Genomic DNA, 17,779 nt, shown 5'->3' on the forward strand with positions numbered 1-17,779 from the left:
ATATTTTTCTGGAGTATTAAAATGGAATTGACTAAGATAATAGCATTTCTATTCTATAGATAATAAAACATATAATTTCACATCTGAAATACAAATTAGTATTATAAAAATTTTGAATTTATACTGATACTATTATACAGATATAGACTGAAATAGTTTTATGATGGCAACATATAGCAAAATAATTCATTTTTGATTCAAATATAATATACAAGGAAAATTAGACATGGATAAAAACATTCATATACAGACAAAATGATATGACTTTGGAGCCAACAAATCTGGCTTTTATTCTTTTCCTTTTTTTTTTTTATGGAAAGCTTTGTCTATTGATGTGTGTCATCCTTGTGCTAGGGCCATGCTAATCTCTGTATCATTCCAATTTAGTTTTAGTAATGCCAAGCAAGCGCCAAATCTGGGTTTTAATTCTGGCTTTACTTCTAGCTCCCTTTGCATGATTTTGGTTAAGTCAGTCTCTTAGCCTCAGTTTCTCATACATTAATTGGGGGGGGGGTAAGCATCTTTCCTTATTGAATTTGAATATCATGATTGAATGAACCAATATAATATAACACTTTCTTTTAGCACTGTGTCTATCATGTGATAGGCACTCAAAAAATGTTAATTCCCTTAACATATTTTTATTTTACTGATCGGATTTGAAAATCTATAATCTCTATGTTTTGAGTTATGGAGAATATTTTAGTTGTGGGAAATTGTTGCAAAAAAACCCAACAAATTGAACTTAAAATATCAATGAACCCTGATGAGTCTAAAGGCTTTCTTAAGGTGGAAATGTTATACTCTAATTAGAAATATGATCACAATGATAAAAACTGTTTAAAGGAAACACACAAATGGCAGCTCCAGTTTTTAAATTATGCCTAAAGAAAAATTACTATATAAAACGTAATTTCAAAGTATAATCATTTTACTTCCTCAGATTAACTGAAGATGAATGACAGCCATATTACTTTTAATGTGCAAAGAGATGCCAAAAAGGACATTGAAAATCACTTTAGTCCATTAAGGGTAACATTAAATCCCAATGAAATTTAAGTTTTAATTTTATAATGCATCTCAATCTGAAACCTTCATTTCTAATTAGTCATTTATTCCTTTGAACTTCCTATCAGGTTGGCTGTGTAATCTTAAGGCCTCAGTTACAATTTGTCACTTACTCATTTCTGATGTCAATATTCAGACTACTAATAGACAGCCATGTTATTCTGTTACCTGGAGCTACCAAAAAAACCTCACTGATCTCGAGGACCAATAAAGCTCTATATCTTATTGACTGCTTAGCATATTCGACTCAATAACATTTATCGGGAACTTCCAATGAAGATATCACTCTGGTTATTATATGTTACAAAATATGAACTAAGAAGCACTGTCGATGAGCAAAGACCTTGGACTATAGTGACGGAGCTAAGGCAACATATATATAGATATTTGTTAGAGTAGAAAGACATGGTCTCAATGAATCATTAGTAAAATCTAGGTTTGTTTTGTTTCTAGAGATCAGTAACGTTTAGGGTACACTCAGGCAGCAGAACCCTATGGCTCTCTATCATACGTCTCACAAAAGGAATTTTTTCCTCCTTCCACCATTTGTCAAGTGGTTATAGGACTACCATTTACATCTCTACTCCAGCTCTGTTTTCTATCCCAAGTCGCAGCAAACATTTCCCAACATATATTTCATTAGTAAGGAATAATAAAACTATAAGAAATTATAGGAAAATCAATATATAGGTAACTTACTAAAAATGTTTTTAATGAGGAGAGCAATCTTGAGTAGAAGAAAATGGGACTTTTTTTTTCAAGCCAAGGTATAAATTTTGGTTTGAATCAGTTTATGACAAAATTATTGAGGAGTCTGGTTCCTGGTCAAAAATCTATGTGTGATCTTTCAGGTCTGACCACAGGCAGTAACAAAGATTTTGCCTGGCTGACTTTGCAAGAGAAAGCTGCCTTTCCCACACCAGACTCAGAGCACAGACAGTGCACTGCCATCTCTATAGACAATTACAGTCAAGAACTCAGGATCCCTTGGCACGCCATGCTCTTATCTATATCACTAGCCCCAAGCACATCCATTAGGTACTTTCATCAGAACCTATGTCAGAAGCACTTCTGACAGGCACCTCTGCTGAGACCTCTTTATGGGGAAAAGGGTGGGAGGGAGGGACTTGAAGACACTTTTTTCTATTCTGGACTCAGTCTTTAGTACTTTGCCACTCTTTTTTTTTTTTTTTTTAAGGTTTTATTTATTTATTCGACAGAGATAGAGACAGCCAGTGAGAGAGGGAACACAAGCAGGGGGAGTGGGAGAGGAAGAAGCAGGCTCATAGCAGAGGAGCCTGATGTGGGGCTTGATCCCATAATGCCGGGATCATGCCCTGAGCCAAAGGCAGACGCTTAACTTCTGTGCCACTCAGGCGCCCCAGTACTTTGCCACTCTTAGCCCTTACCCATCCCTTCCCTCCTCCACCCAAGTCCATAAAACTTGCAGGATCCTTTTATTCAGCTTCTCTTGGGAGTGAGGCAATTACTTCATTTTGGCTAGCAATTCACCATGTTCATGCTGATCCATCTGACCTTTGACTGGTGCCATTTTCCGGAGAAAAATGGAACACTTTTGGGAGAGTAGGCACTTTCTCTAATTTAGCCTCTTGCTTATATTTTTACACAAATTGACTAAAGGCTTGTATGTTACATTCATCTTGGCTCGTTCTGTCCATCAGTTACTATGACACCTCACAGCTGAGCAAGCTCCAGTTCAGCTCAGCCCTTGACGTTGTCTACCATCCTTCAGCCTTTCTTGTCTGTCAAACTGGGATAGTGATACCTTTCTCATCGTAAGTATAAGAGATGACATAAGTAGATTTCCTAAGGTAAAACTGAAACTCAGTTACAGAGATCTCAAAACCATAATTATAACTGGAAACTTGAAGGATCTCCAAAACAGTAAATAACAGTGATTGAAGATATGAATCATTTTACACTTGGTTACATTTTTATAAATATGAACCATCTTGCATCTTCAAACTACACATGTTTTCTACAGGATGTCCTGTAGAACATCCTCTACAGGATGACTTCAAAGTCAACATATTTATGTGTAAACCGTATTCTAATTCCAACAAGAAACCAATTCAGAAGATTCTCCCATTTTTACCAATAGTACTAGGTAATATAGTACTACTAGTACTACACTATTATTGTCACTAGGACCCAAGCCTTTGAGTCCTATTTTGTCTCTGCTTTTTCCCTGATTTGTTGACAGAACATTGTTTCTTCTGCATTTGTGATAGAGACAGACCCTCACTTGCCATCTATACCTGTTATACGAATAGGAATCTGATACAAAATGTCATCTTGTCTTTCCCCAACATTTCTGTAATGTATTTGCTCATTAACAAACAAATAAGCAAAACTTAAGCAAATGAATTTCTTACAGGTCAAATTAATATTATCAGATGCACCCAGGCATTTTTCAGTATTGATTTAGAGTCAAGAAAATTTCATTCTCCACCATTATCTTATACTAAGAGCCACTATGGCAATGGAGTTGGTTGATTCTATGCTTCCTGAATATTATTTGTCCATTTCTGCCTTCATAAAATGTCCTTATAATTGAAGTTTCTGCATATTGTTTAGAATTATCCTATTCCTCCTAATTCTTCAAGACCGAAGTGTGAACTTTCCTATCAATATTTTGGTCCACTGATTCATAATCTTTTCTTCTATCAATAATTCATGTGACCCACAACACTAATTTGGTACCTGATGCTTTGTTATTTCATTTATTTTACAATATAAGTAGTATTCACAGTGCCTCATAGCTTTCTTAGGAATACACAATTACAACAGTGTTTTGACTAGACAACTTCAATAATAAAAAAAGTATACATTAATTATTCATTTAAGAAGTATATTTTCAAATTTGAACTGCTACCTGAATAAACTTGGTAATAAAGCAAATTGTATAAGAAATTTCAACATATTATTTAACTGGAACCTAGCCATTTCCTTTAAGTCTTGATTTATTCTTAATTTATAGTATCCTAATTTCTCTCATTTAAAGTTACCTCTAATTTAGAAATATATCGAAATTTTAGCCGGCTCATGTAAGATTTATTTTAGTGTGTGACAAGGTCGACTCCAACTGCAATGAAAACAACTCTTTTTACCTGATTGCCATTCCACTGCACAAGGGTAACTTCTTTTTTGTGTTGTCTTTTTAGAGGAAAGTAGATTCAAGGAAACATGGTTGCAATGGAATATTTAGAGATCTGTGTGTACAGTTTAAGTCTTGAAAATTGATATCATTTAAGGCTAATAAGATTTTTTTTTCTAAGTAAATTGCATGACCAAATATGTCTTTCTGTTAATGTAATTGTATTCTTTTGGGTATTCCTCATCAGATTGTAATTTGTATATTCTACTCTATTAATTTGTGTCATGGAAAACATATTTCATGTAATATTAAGAGTCCGAAATAAAAGGAACATTTTCTTGACAATTAATTTTGTTTTTCATTTAGAAGGTGAATATTACATTTTCTTATGAAATATTCATTGGTGTTATATATACTTCTAATTTATTTGAAAGTTGATTTTTCAGTTCTTTGTTTAATAAAATATTCAGATATAATAGGATAAAATCTTATTAGCAAATGAACAAGGGAATTTTAGTGAGGACAAAAGGAATGGAATAAATATTCCTGTGAAGGAAGGAGAATTAAATCTTATTAAATTTTTACTATTTATCTTGTGTTAGTTTAAAGATGTATGTTTCATTTAATATAATTTTTCACGAATCTGTAAGGTAAGTTTCTGGAAGACCTTTTATTTTCTTTACAAATAAAAAGGTTGTGACTTGAAGAGATTTGATGACTTGTCAACATTCAATTACTAAGGAGCTGACAGGGCAATAACTTCAGTGTTTCATGGGTGCATCTCTCTCTTGGGCCAGGGATTATGTTAAAGTCTTCTAAATGTCTTAATATAGCAGAGGCAATTGAGTGCCTCCACCTCCACACACACAAAAAAAGCTGTTTCTAACGCAGAATTTTATCACTAAGTAGTATAAATAATAGCTCATTTTTATACAGTTATATTGCTGGAAATGAATAGCACATTTTACCAAAATATCCTGCTGGAGTGTATAGGTACTGTAGATCCGTGGAGCTTAAAACATTGTTGAAGTGCAACTTTAAAAGAGTTAAAATACAATTCCAATAAAAATATAAAATTAACAGGAGACAAAGATTTATTTATCTCAACAATAGGGGAACCAGCCAGATGGTAAAGCTAGCTTAAATTCCATTTGAAGAACAGATATTTATATAATTTGGGAAAGGCATGCTGATATAAGTTCGTGAAGTTTAACATAAAAGTGGTTAATCATTATTTTGGAGTTATCTTTTCCATAGAACAGAAATTATTTGCATTCACATGCATATTCACAGAGTCTGTGCCCTAATAAGTAGTTAATGGACAAATTACATCCCTGAAGAACTGAACAATCCTTAGGTGGGAGTGTAGCCCATACTTCAATATGATCTTGAAAAATATGTCATTATTACATATCTTTGTAACATAAATTGTCCCAAGCAACTGACTCTAGACCATCAGGCAGAAGACTGCCCCCTAGTTGGTTACCCTAACCCAAAGTATGAAACAACATCATAACGTATTGCAACCATGGTTAGCCCAGTTTGTTTCTCTCTAAAAATTATATTGTCCTTGTTTACCTCATACATTGAAGATCGTCTGTATTTTTTATGCCAATTTTTCTTGCCATAAATGAAAGGAACTCTTATATCTGTAAACTCTAGAATCATAGATGACATAATATGTCCCCTGCTATTAACTCATATATATTTGTTGACTCTGTAAACATTCATTGATAAGTTGTTAAAGGTTCACATTCACCTAAATCATTAGACTTACATATGCCATAGTGGAATAGAAATAAATAAAATAAGGGAGGAATTAATATCTGCCTTTGGGACAATACCTAATTAATTATTTTTAGACAAAATTTGTAAAATCACAATATATTTTCCCCATTGAAAGAAGGTTTTATAAATCACAATAATGTCAGCGTGAATATATTTGAACATTGGTTATATAAATTTAAGAATGTTTACTAGACTTATCTATCATAAATATAATTATTTTCAGTAGGAAAAATGGTAATTTATATGCAATTGCCAATTAACATGCTTCACTAATATAACTGATTTCACATACCTCTGCATCAAGTTACTTGGGTGAACAAAAAATTTTTTAAAAAGTGTTATTTATTAGTAGTGTTTTTGTATTATTTTAATAGTGTATACTGTTAGGAAGAAAATATCTGATAAATTCCCAACCTCTGCCAAATCCTGCTAATTGAACAGAAATGAAATAACAAATCATTGAAGGAACAACAAAATTGGATTTTATAATTTCTTTTCTTTTTGGTTAATCACTTCTAATAGCCTTCTTAAATTTCCCTTTCTAAAACACTGGATACTCAGAAGGATAATGTTGATAGCATATATAAATACTGTTACAAGCAGAGATATCTGTGATACTATTTCTTTATTTTAGATTAAACTGTAACTTTTGCTTCTTGCACAAAAGGAGAAAGAAAAAGAAAATAAGAATTAACGATTACTGTTAAAGTGATGGGTTGTCTTTCTATATTAAACAATCTCCACCTATTATGCCTTAAATTATATAAGAAGATTTTGATTTTGAACCTTAGGTTAGTTGGTGGCTGTGAAGTGATTATACCATTGAATTGCCCCTCAGTTTTTTAAAAATAAATTGTGTAGCAAAATATGCCTCTTACAAGCTGGGTGTTATTTAAAAGGTTAGGAAGAAGTTAACTATAATTAGAGGGCCAAGGAAAGTCTACTGTGAAATGAATGGCCTGTACTTTAGGAGGTCGGTAAGATCAACTGCCATTAGTTATAAATCCTTTAAATGGTGCTTGTTATTCTCCTTTGATATGAAACTGAAAAGTTGCCTACAATTTTATAGGTGGATTATTTGCTTAAATTATAGTTCTATCTGCAAATATGGACCAAGGTGACTGGAGAAAAACTGTAAAGAGAACCAAAATCATTATTGAAATTCTGCAGTTAAAAGTCAATTAAACATCATCATGTGTATGAGTATAAATATGTTGGTTTCTCTTGTGTTGAGAAGTAAGTTAATGTATTTTTTTTAATGATACATTTCAATGCTTGGCAAATATTAAGTATCCATCCATCACCACATTGTGTTATATGTTATAAATGCAAATGTATACCTTTATAATCAAATGCAAAAACCTGGTTTTATTTGATATATTCAAACCCTTTATTAATATATTAATAATTTTAAGCCCTTTATTAACCTATTATCTTTGCTAACTCTTATATATAACTCCATTAAATATACCATGTTATCTCAAGCCTGTTTTACTCTTTCCTAGGAATACTTGTCTGCCACTCCTTCACCTAGCTCTCATCTCTACCACAAGACTGGTGTATTCTTAGAAGTCTTCTGTGACTCTGAAACTTAAATTTGACTTCCCTTTTCTATTCTTTATATATTTGCATATAAAATAAACAAATATATATAGATGGTCTCCAATTTATGATTTTTCAAGTTACCATGCTGTGAAAGCAATACACATTTTGTAGACACTGTACTTCAAATCTTAATTTTGATATTTTTCTGGGCTAGCTCTGTGTGCTACTCATACTCCTGGTGATGGCTGAGCAGCAGCCGTGAGCCACAGCCCCAAGTCAATCATGCAACCATAAGGACAAAAACCCATACACTCAAAATCATTCTGTACCCGTACAGTCATTTCTTTTTCATTTTCAGTGTCATATTCAGTAAATTACATGAAATGTTCACCACTTTATTATCAAACAGGCTGTATGATAGATGAGTTTGCTTAACTGTATGCTACTATAAACATTTGGAGCATATTTACAGTAGGCTGGGCTAAGCTATGATGTTCAGTAGTCTAGATGTACTAAATGCATTTTCCACTTAAGATATTTTCAATTTACAATGGGTTTATTGGGAGGTAACCCCACCATAAGTTGAGGAAGATCTGTATTTAGGAAACTTTCATACTGCATTATTAAATGTAAGGCAGTTATGTTCTTTTTTGATTCTTTCAATCTGTGAGATTTTCAAGACTGGAATGATGTCTCTTATGGGTATATCTTCAGCATTTAACTGAGTGCCTGGAAAAGTGTACCAGTTAAATCAACACTTGTTGAATACATGAAGATTAAACAATGACCAAATATGTGTTGCCCCTCATCTTTTTCTCCTCCCGCCCCTTATTGCATATGAGAGGAGATTAAATTGAAACTGTAGTAAAAAATCAATACGTTTAATGAGAAATGTTATTAAAGAAATGGAATCCAGAAATTGTTGAGCTGTGTTAGGCTTAAATGATTGACTGCCAATAAACATCAGTTGATTGATAACCCTGCATGTAGCTGCAAGAAGTAAATAAAGTCTCTAGCAAGACGTTGAATATAAGAAGTTTACAAATAAGCTCAATAAGGCATAATTGTGAATATCAGCAATATCACTATGTCATTTATTATTTGTACATTTGAATTTTATTATCTCCTAAGTGTCAGTACAGGGCTAACATCATAACCCAAAGTTGAATATGTAAAGGTCCTTGAGCTCAGAGTTTCTAGTCTAGAGAAGAAAGGCAAGAATGTTAATAGTTCTATTATGATGCAACAAGTATGGTAATTGTTAGACAAAGAACTTAAAAAAAAAGTCAAATTTAGACATAAGAAGCATTTATCTACTTGTAAAGAATGCACTGGATTTCGGTAAATTAAAAAAAAAAAAAACAAGGGAAAGTTTTCCAGCAGAGAGAAGAATGTGTTTGAGAATGGTAATAATAATACAACTTGATAGTCAGAAAACAGCTAGTGTTTTGGAGGGGTTGTAGGAAAGAATGAATATGTATGAACAGTATGAAGAATGAATAAAGAAATAGGCTTTCCATAATAAGCTAAATAATTTGAATCTTTTTCTTTTTTTCATGAAAGCTACAAGCATCCATTAATGGATTTTAAAGACGAATGCAAAATGGCCAAATATAAATTTTATGAGGCTCCGTCCGCCTGTAATATGAAGTGCGGTTTAAACTGGAGGGGTGGTCTCAGTAGGAAAGGATCAAGTTTGAAGGTGAGAAATGACGAGCTTAAACTAAGGCAGCCATAGTGGAAATGAGATGACAGAAGAGATTTAAGATAAATAAAAAAGTTAAATTCACAAGGTTTTGTAACAGATTAGATCTGCGGGACAAATTGAGAGAGAACTTGAGCAGGACTCCGTTCTGGGCTACAATGACATGGAATAGGAAACACTACAAATGTTGCAGGTTTGGGGATAAAGATAATTGGTCTGAATTTTGATGTGGGAAACAAAGGCAAAAGAATTAAATTTCCTTACTACTTACAGCCCACTGACAAGTCTTTGAAACAGGCAGAGTGACATTCTTCTAGGAACTCAGCTGCCTCCATGTTAATACTTTGCTAAGGGCAAAAGGCAATCCTGGCCCAACCACCAGGGAAGTCTAACATCCAAATTCCTTTGGAAACTTCCTTTATCTCTACTCCCCAAGATATATGTTGGCAATCATCCTGAAAGCATATGACCCACTGATATACAGCTGAAGGGTCCCATGACTATGGTTTTACTAGACAGTAATAAATGACATTTTCCTAACAATACCTAGCCCCCTCAAGGTCCTGGAAACCTTGCTTCCAAAATTTCTTAGAGTCTTATGCTATCCCTAATCCCCTCCCAACTTGAAAGTATACAATCATCCATTCCTCAGGACCCCAGGGCAGCTCTTTCTGCCCATGGGTCCCATCCCTGTGCTTTAATAAAACAACCTTTTTGCTCCAAAGATGTCTCAAGAATTCTTTCTTGGCCCTCAGCTCCGAATCCCAACATCTTTCTTACATCAGATTTCACACATTCAAATAAAAAAAAAAAAAAAAGAGAGAGAGAAGAGAAATTTTAAATAGAATTATAACTTAGAATGTATCAGTTAAATATAGTAGTTGAAGCCATGGGTTCAGACATATGATGAAAAAAATAGCTTCATCAATTTAAGAATCTATATCGATATTTAGCAAAAGTTCTTATTGAGGAAAAAAAAAAGAATGTCATGGTAAAGTCATGTTTCCGTGTTAATATACTTCATAAACTTATTAAAATAACATGATCTGTTACAACTTTGAAACCTGAACCTGAAATTGAAAAAAAATACATTACCAGGTACTCACAAACTAGTATGTGAATATTTCATTCATTCATCCATACATGAACATTTCATTTTTATATATTGCTATTCGCAAGAATAAGTTCCAAAAGAATATGGCCAAAGACATTTAAAAATATATTTTAAATTACTGATTTTAATACTTTCTTAAGAAGCGAATTGTAATATTCAGTGTTCCATTATATAAGCAGAATAAAGTAATTTAGGAATAATATTCATTTTAAAGCAGCATGCTCTCAGGCAATGTTTATGATCACACGCAATTTCACCAATTTAACAACTATATAGGTGGAAAATGAATGCATGTTGCATGTTTGATATTTGTGGAAGAAATCCAACATCTTTAGCCTTGCCAATGCTGCTTGCCTTCTTTGGCTTGGAAGATTTCGAATCATAAATATTCTCCAATTCTCCTTGGATTTTAAGAGCTACAATGACCTCAGGCTTATATTAAAAATAAATTAGTGATAAAAATTACATGGTGAATAATGTGTTATATTACAAACATTAAATGTCTACATTTTTAGTTAGGGGGTAAAAAGAAACGGATTGTTTATAGTCTAGAGAAAAAGGTCGATAACTTCCTTTTTAATAACTAGTTTTGATGTTATACTCCAATATGTTCCATATTAAAATAGAACACTATAGGTTTCTAAAAAGTTAAAATGAAATCTTGCTAACTAAATTGTTTTTATTGGTGATATATAATTTGGGTTCTGTTATCAATGAATAGCCTAAAGGGTAAAAATGCCCCTTTTGTATATATGAGAACTTTAAAATTCATAGATTTAAGGGGAAAAGTTATATCTTCACACTGTTGTATTAAACCTGAGTAACAGAGTCAGAATTCTCTACTACTAAAATCACTTCTTTCAGTCTTTGGGAACTAAGTATGACTTGGGGATTTGACTTCTAAATTTGAAATTCAATACATATTCTGAAACATTTTTTTCATCAGAATAAAGCATAGCATTCTATATTAAGCATTTAATGGCCTTAAAAATCCAGACATATTAAAATAAAATTAACAATAAAATTTTATTTTATTAAAGTTTTTAATTTGGTTAAAATTTTATTTATTGTGCTATGATATGTTATCTCTCAGTGCTAGTTTTGCCAGCTACGTACGTACTAGGAAACCTAGCATTAAAAAAACAAACAAAAACTAATACGCAAACTGCCACATCTACAATTAGATTCTGATTTTAGTTAAAGTGATTATTTCAACTGGTTTATTGTTTGTGAGTGATTTATCATTTTTCAAGAGAATGCTTTGCTTTAAATGGAAGTTAACTGTACATGGTGAGAATTGCTTCAGATAAGCCACAGGGATAGAACTATCTTAAAAATGATCAGAAAAACAGATGAATCATTGAACTCTATCTCTGAAACTAATAATACACTATATGTTAATTAATTGAATTTAAATAAATTTAAAAAAAGAATAATCAGAAAACAAATCAGACTGAATAATAAATAAATTAATTAATTAATTAAGTAAGTAAGTAAAACTTAGCAGAATATTTAAGGATAGGCCTATTAATGCAAAATACACAGTCAAAGAAATAAGTTGAGGACTGATAAAACTACCAAAGGAACAGAGTTGTTGTACAGAGCTGCTCCATTTTGAATTCAGATGGATAATCATATTTAATCAATGCTGAAAAACAAAAGTATAAAGAAAAAAGTAGAACATCTTCTATTCTCTTAGATGAACATGGATAGAGTAGAGATTGATGTCCTGTTCCTCCTTTGTAACAGAAGGCTAAGCAGTACACCTAGCTAAACAGTGGTATTTACCAGTCTCCCTGGTATAGTTATTGCAGTTTTTACTCATTGGTGGCCCATAAACAGTTGCAGGACTTCCAGGAATAAGTTCCTTTATCTTTTACCTGCTTTATACTGCTGTGGGTCTGGACTATAGAATGATGGAATATACACCGGTGGCAGGAGCTACAACAGCCCTCTTGATCCCTGAGATGACCTTAATGATAAAAGCCACACTCTTGGAATGACAGAAAAGAAGATGGAGGATTGAGGTACGGATGCTCATGGAGCAATCAGCCCAGCTATGGAAGGTATATTTTAGGAAAGAATAAACTCCTCTGAATTTAATCCACTATTTTTCCTAGTCTCTTCTCAGTGCAAGACACAATTATTAACAGGTTAGACAAACATAAAAGAAACAAAAATCACAGAATGAATGTTAAGATGGGGAAAAAAATAAGGAATCTACAAAGCCAATGTATTAAATTCACATGAACTTTTAATAGTTCCAACATTTAATCTCAGTGATGGAAGCCACAGTATCATTTGTAAGAAAAGGTTTCATGCAGTATTTAAGCCAATTTGACTTTCATCTAAAGAGAATGCCAGACATAGTAAATAAAATGCAGCACCTAATTAAAGTTGAATTTCAGACAGACAAGAATGATTCTTGTATGAAGTATATCCCATGCAATATTTGGTATATACCTAGAGCAAAAAAATATTTATTGTATATCTGAAATCCAAATGTATCTGTGAGTTCTGCATTTTAACTAGCAAGTCTACCTTTAAAGTTGTTGAAAGTCATAATAATAGAAATTACATCAGGTTATTTCAAAATAATATTTTCATAGGGCTTTACATTTGTTATTAAGCATGATCAACAATGCCATATTGAATTAAGCTACGGATAGTGATAAAATAAATAACTTATATTTTATGTTCAACCTGGTATGCATCATTGAATTTTATGACAATCCCTCCTTTTATAGATGAAGAGGCTGTAACAAATTGGTTCAATCAATTTGCTGTGATTGCAGAGCTAATAAGCGGCAAAACTAGGATTGGAATCTAAGAACCAGCTCAAGAGAAGCAAGGTTAACAGGATAGTCATGTTCTAAACCTCACAGCTCCTTGTCTCCATCCCCTGGTCATAACTCATCAGACCAGGATTAGGACTCAGGCTCAATCACAATCATGCCAGAAATGTAGTTTGTGTGCCAAGTTCCACCCAAAGCAGGACAATGAAAGTAAACCAATGATTGTTTGGAGGAACTTATGCAGAAAGAGGACTGAGGACACATATACAAGGGAAAATATATGAATATATAGTAGCTGAGTGAATTTAATGGCATATCTTTAAAGCAGAGATTAATACAAGATTGCTAATAGGAAGCGAAGTCAGCATGATTCCTAAATCTGCACTGAATAGAAAAAAAGAAAAAAATCTTCCAGTTTCAGTGACTATAACTGGAACAAATTTGGTGGGGGCACTTCCTGTTAGTTCCCAAACTCTCATATTACCATATGTGTTCTAACATTGAATTCCTGTTGCTTTAGGTAGGTTGAGTGTTTCTGTGCTATTGAAACCTATACTAGGAAGAAGAGAAGAAAGAGGAAGAGTTGGGGAGGAGGACAAGAGAGAAAAGAAACGAAAGAACCTAGTTTAACTGAACATTTACACTATGACTTGTAGAGTGTTACCGGTTTTAAAATCCTTTTTCTCATTAGTTCTCATGCAAAAATGAGTTCATTGTAGTGTTATCTTCAATTTACAGATATGGAAGGTGGGCATAGGCAGGTTAAATAATTGAAGACACATCACTCCCAAGAAACTGACTGTTAATTGGAATCCAGACCATCTGAATCCCCAGCCCATCTTGCAAACCACTGTATCACTGCCTCTGGTAGTTCAGTAGTGTTCTTTTATTCATTTGGTATAAAACATAAGACAGGTCAAATGAAAGGCTTCTAACCACAGATAAGAGCAGAGAATATAAAAGCTACTAGTAATGTATAGGGGCCAGAATTATTTGAGATACTTTTTGCAAAGGGTAGCAAAAAATGACAGTCCATCTCACTTCCATGCAGTGGTCAAACTCAAGAATTGGAGTCAATCATGCCATATAAACATTCCATCTGTACCACTTATTCACTCAATAGCCTTGGGTGAACAACTCTGTTAGCATAAATCCCCACATATGTAAATGAGGGTAAGATGTCCTGTTTTAAAAAAAAAAAAAAAGCTTCCCTATTCCACGAAGTTGTCTTGAGGCCTAATAAGATAATTAAATAGTGACATAATGAGAATTAATATGAATCTATCCTACTAAATAAATAAAATTGTATTTACAATGCACGGGAGGGAGATTAAAAACATACAGGATTTCTTCTGCAATTAAGAATGGGAACAAATGGATATAAAAAAGGAGGGATAATTATGCTTTTAAAAATACATCTATATTATTTTAATCTTTTGCAATCAGAAAGTATTTATGTATTGCCTAGGTAAATACATATTAACTCCTACCAAATATATATTAAAGAATCAGAAAGAATATGGAAAATTGTCATCGACTACTTTTGACATGAAAAGCACTTATAATTTTAATCTTACATAATTTAATGGGACTTAAACCCACTCTTGTGGGAATAAATATATACTAATTGGGTATAAAACTGACTCATCTCTGGAAGTTTCAAAAGTCCTCTTTGCTTATAAACAAAGAATGAATTTTACATTAGTAAGGTCATCTTGATCTTTCAACACATCCAAAATCTATAGCTAATGATGAAACATACATTTTAAGAAGATATAATCATAGATGTTTCTTAACATATTAAACCCATAAAATTATTTGGAGAACATTCTTAGAGGCAAACAATAGAACCCATTCTAGCTAGTTTTAAGCAGNAATGCCATTTGATGAAGATATTACGCAGGTCATAGGATACCCAGAACGGAGTGTCATCCTTAGGGAATGAGAAACCAAGAAAAAAGTACAAGCCACGTGTTGAGACTGAAGCTGAACACTGATCAACTCCAGAACTTTTATCACTGATGTCCTTGCAAGTAGGATCTGCTGCACAGCACTCACCAGGAAGGAAGGATGGATGCAGAGAGTGAATTCTGTAAAGCACCTGGTATTCCCTGTTCTTGCTTACATAATGAAGTCTTATTCAGCAGTGTCTTTGTTAGAGCCTTATTCACATATCTGATCCCTAACTGCAAAGAAGGCTAATTAAGTAAGACTTTGATTTCTGGCTTGGGAACACAAAGAACCAAAGCACCGCCAAAATATTTGAAGGGTTGTTCAAAAGATGTTGAGTAATCAGATGACACATCAGATGTCCACTAGAGACAGTACTGACTCTCTCTCTCTCTCTCTATGCACACATATATATAATAAACTATATAATAATAATAATAAACTATTTATTATAACAAATTATTTATATAATAAATTTACATGTTAAATTTATATAATAAATTTATTATATAATAGTTTATTATATAACATATATTTATTATATAATACAATACATTTATTATAATAAATTTATTATATAATAAACTTATATAATAAATATAATACTATATATACTCTAATACATGGCTGACTATATAATAGTTTATTATATTTAATGCAGTTATATATATAACTATATAGTTAATTAACTAAAATAAATTATAAATTCTATATACAGATGGATAGATGGATATAGATATTTACATAGCGAAGTCCTTATTTTATAGCAGACTTTAAGCAGAAGTAAGTATAAAACAAAACACAATGAGTAATATTTTATAACTTTTACTTCACACTTTGGTTATATTGGTAAATGTGTTTAAATGAAAACACCAGTAGTATATTGGGAAATTAAATAAATATGCCTTTCAAAGTTATCCCTGCAGTTTCATTTGGAATGCTGGTAGTTATATGTATACTATAGGTTATGAACACTTGTCCAACTTATTTAAATATGACCTGTAATGAAATTGAAACTTTCTAAATCTTAAAAATGTTCTTAAAATTCTCAAAATTTATCTGCTCTATGAAATGTAACTATAAAAATCCAATTTATTGATGCCAGGATTTATCTAACGGTTACATATATTTTGGATACCTAACTTATCTACAGTCATTTTCTTAGAAATTTCAAGTTTTTAGAACAGAGTCAGAAGTTAGGAAATACACAAAATTGTTTACAAGATACAGGCACAAGAAAGTGCCTACTTTTACAATTTTTCCAAAGATTACTCATAACATACCCTTCCTTACTGAAACAATTCAAATGAGCTTATTTTGAGGTGATCAAACCATAGCACCATAGAATAGATGGGTCTCTGGACATAACAGTGGAAAACTTGATAGTAGGAATGAAAGTAGAAAATAAAAGATAAAATGTAGACATAACAACATATAAGCAAACCCATGCCTCTCAAAGATTGTTGAATGCTGCTGAGATTATACCTACTCTAATGCACAGTGTCTTGATATCTTAAGAATTAAATATTATTCTCCATGTACTCTCTGAAGAAATTTCATGGATGTAAGCAAATTTAGAAAAAAATTATTAAACAAAAACATTAAAATTGGAAAGCTTCCGTTGTGAATCATTTGAGGACATTAAACAGAAATGACTCTCTTAGACCTGTGTTTTAGAGGTTCTTTATGAAGCAACAGAGAATGGGTGAATAGGTGATGAGCAATAATTAAAAAAAAACTAAAATTTATGTGCATAGAGATCATAAAATTCCAGAATCACTAACACGAAGGATTGCCCTACATCATTTCCACAGGCATCCCATAATACACTATTTTTACTTCTTTTCATCATCTAGGGAGATGTATACTTTTTTTTTTATGTTTTACTATATTATGTTAGTCACCATACAGTACATCCCTGGTTTCTGATGTAAAGTTCCATGATTCATTAGTTGCATATAACACCCAGTGCACCATGCAATACGTGCCCTCCTTACTACCCATCACCAGCCTATCCAATTCCCCCACCCCCTCCCCACTGAAGCCCTCAGTTTGTTTCTCAGAGTCCATAGTCTCTCATGCTTCATTCCCCCTTCTAATTACCCTCCTTTTCTTTATCCCTTTCTTCTCCTACCGATATTCCTAGTTCTTATGTTCCATAGATGAGAGAAACCATATGATAATTGTCTTTCTCTGCTTGACTTATTTCACTTAGCATTATCTCCTCCAGTGCCGTCCATGTTGCAGCAAATGTTGAGAAATCATTCTTTTTGATAGCGGAATAATATTCCATTGTATAAATGGACCACATCTTCTTAATCCAGTCATCTGTTGAAGGGCATCACAGCTCCTTCCACAATTTAGCTATTGTGGACAATGCTGTAATGAACATTGGGGTGCATATGGCCCTTCTCTTCACTACGTCTGTATTTTTGGGGTAAATACCCAGTACTGCAATGGCTGGGTCACAGGGTAGCTCAATTTTTAACTTTTTAAGGGACCTCCACACTGCTTTCCAGAGTGGCTATACAAACTTGCATTCCCACCAACGATGTAGGAGGGATCCCCTTTCTCCACATCCTCTCCAGCAATTGTTGTTTCTTGCCTTGTCAATTTTTGCCATTCTAACTGGCATAAGGTGGTATCTTAGTGTGGTTTGGATTTGAATTTCCCTGATGACTAATGATTTTGAACAT

The 17,779-nt window shown here is 32.8% G+C and overlaps 1 protein-coding gene and 1 non-coding gene across 4 annotated transcripts in view; both read right to left on the minus strand.

The window, feature by feature from the left end:
• FSTL5 (follistatin like 5) overlaps positions 1-17,779 on the minus strand; it is a 687,740-nt gene that overhangs the window by 201,679 nt on the left and 468,282 nt on the right. The window lies entirely within an intron of this gene.
• LOC121101934 lies at positions 308-412 on the minus strand. Its single transcript, XR_005833970.1, has one exon. It is a non-coding gene; the product is annotated as a U6 spliceosomal RNA (small nuclear RNA).

The sequence above is a fragment of the Ursus maritimus genome, unplaced genomic scaffold (genome assembly GCF_017311325.1).
Source record: "Ursus maritimus isolate PB19 unplaced genomic scaffold, ASM1731132v1 scaffold_11, whole genome shotgun sequence".
In the NCBI taxonomy this organism is placed as follows: Eukaryota; Metazoa; Chordata; class Mammalia; order Carnivora; family Ursidae; genus Ursus; species Ursus maritimus.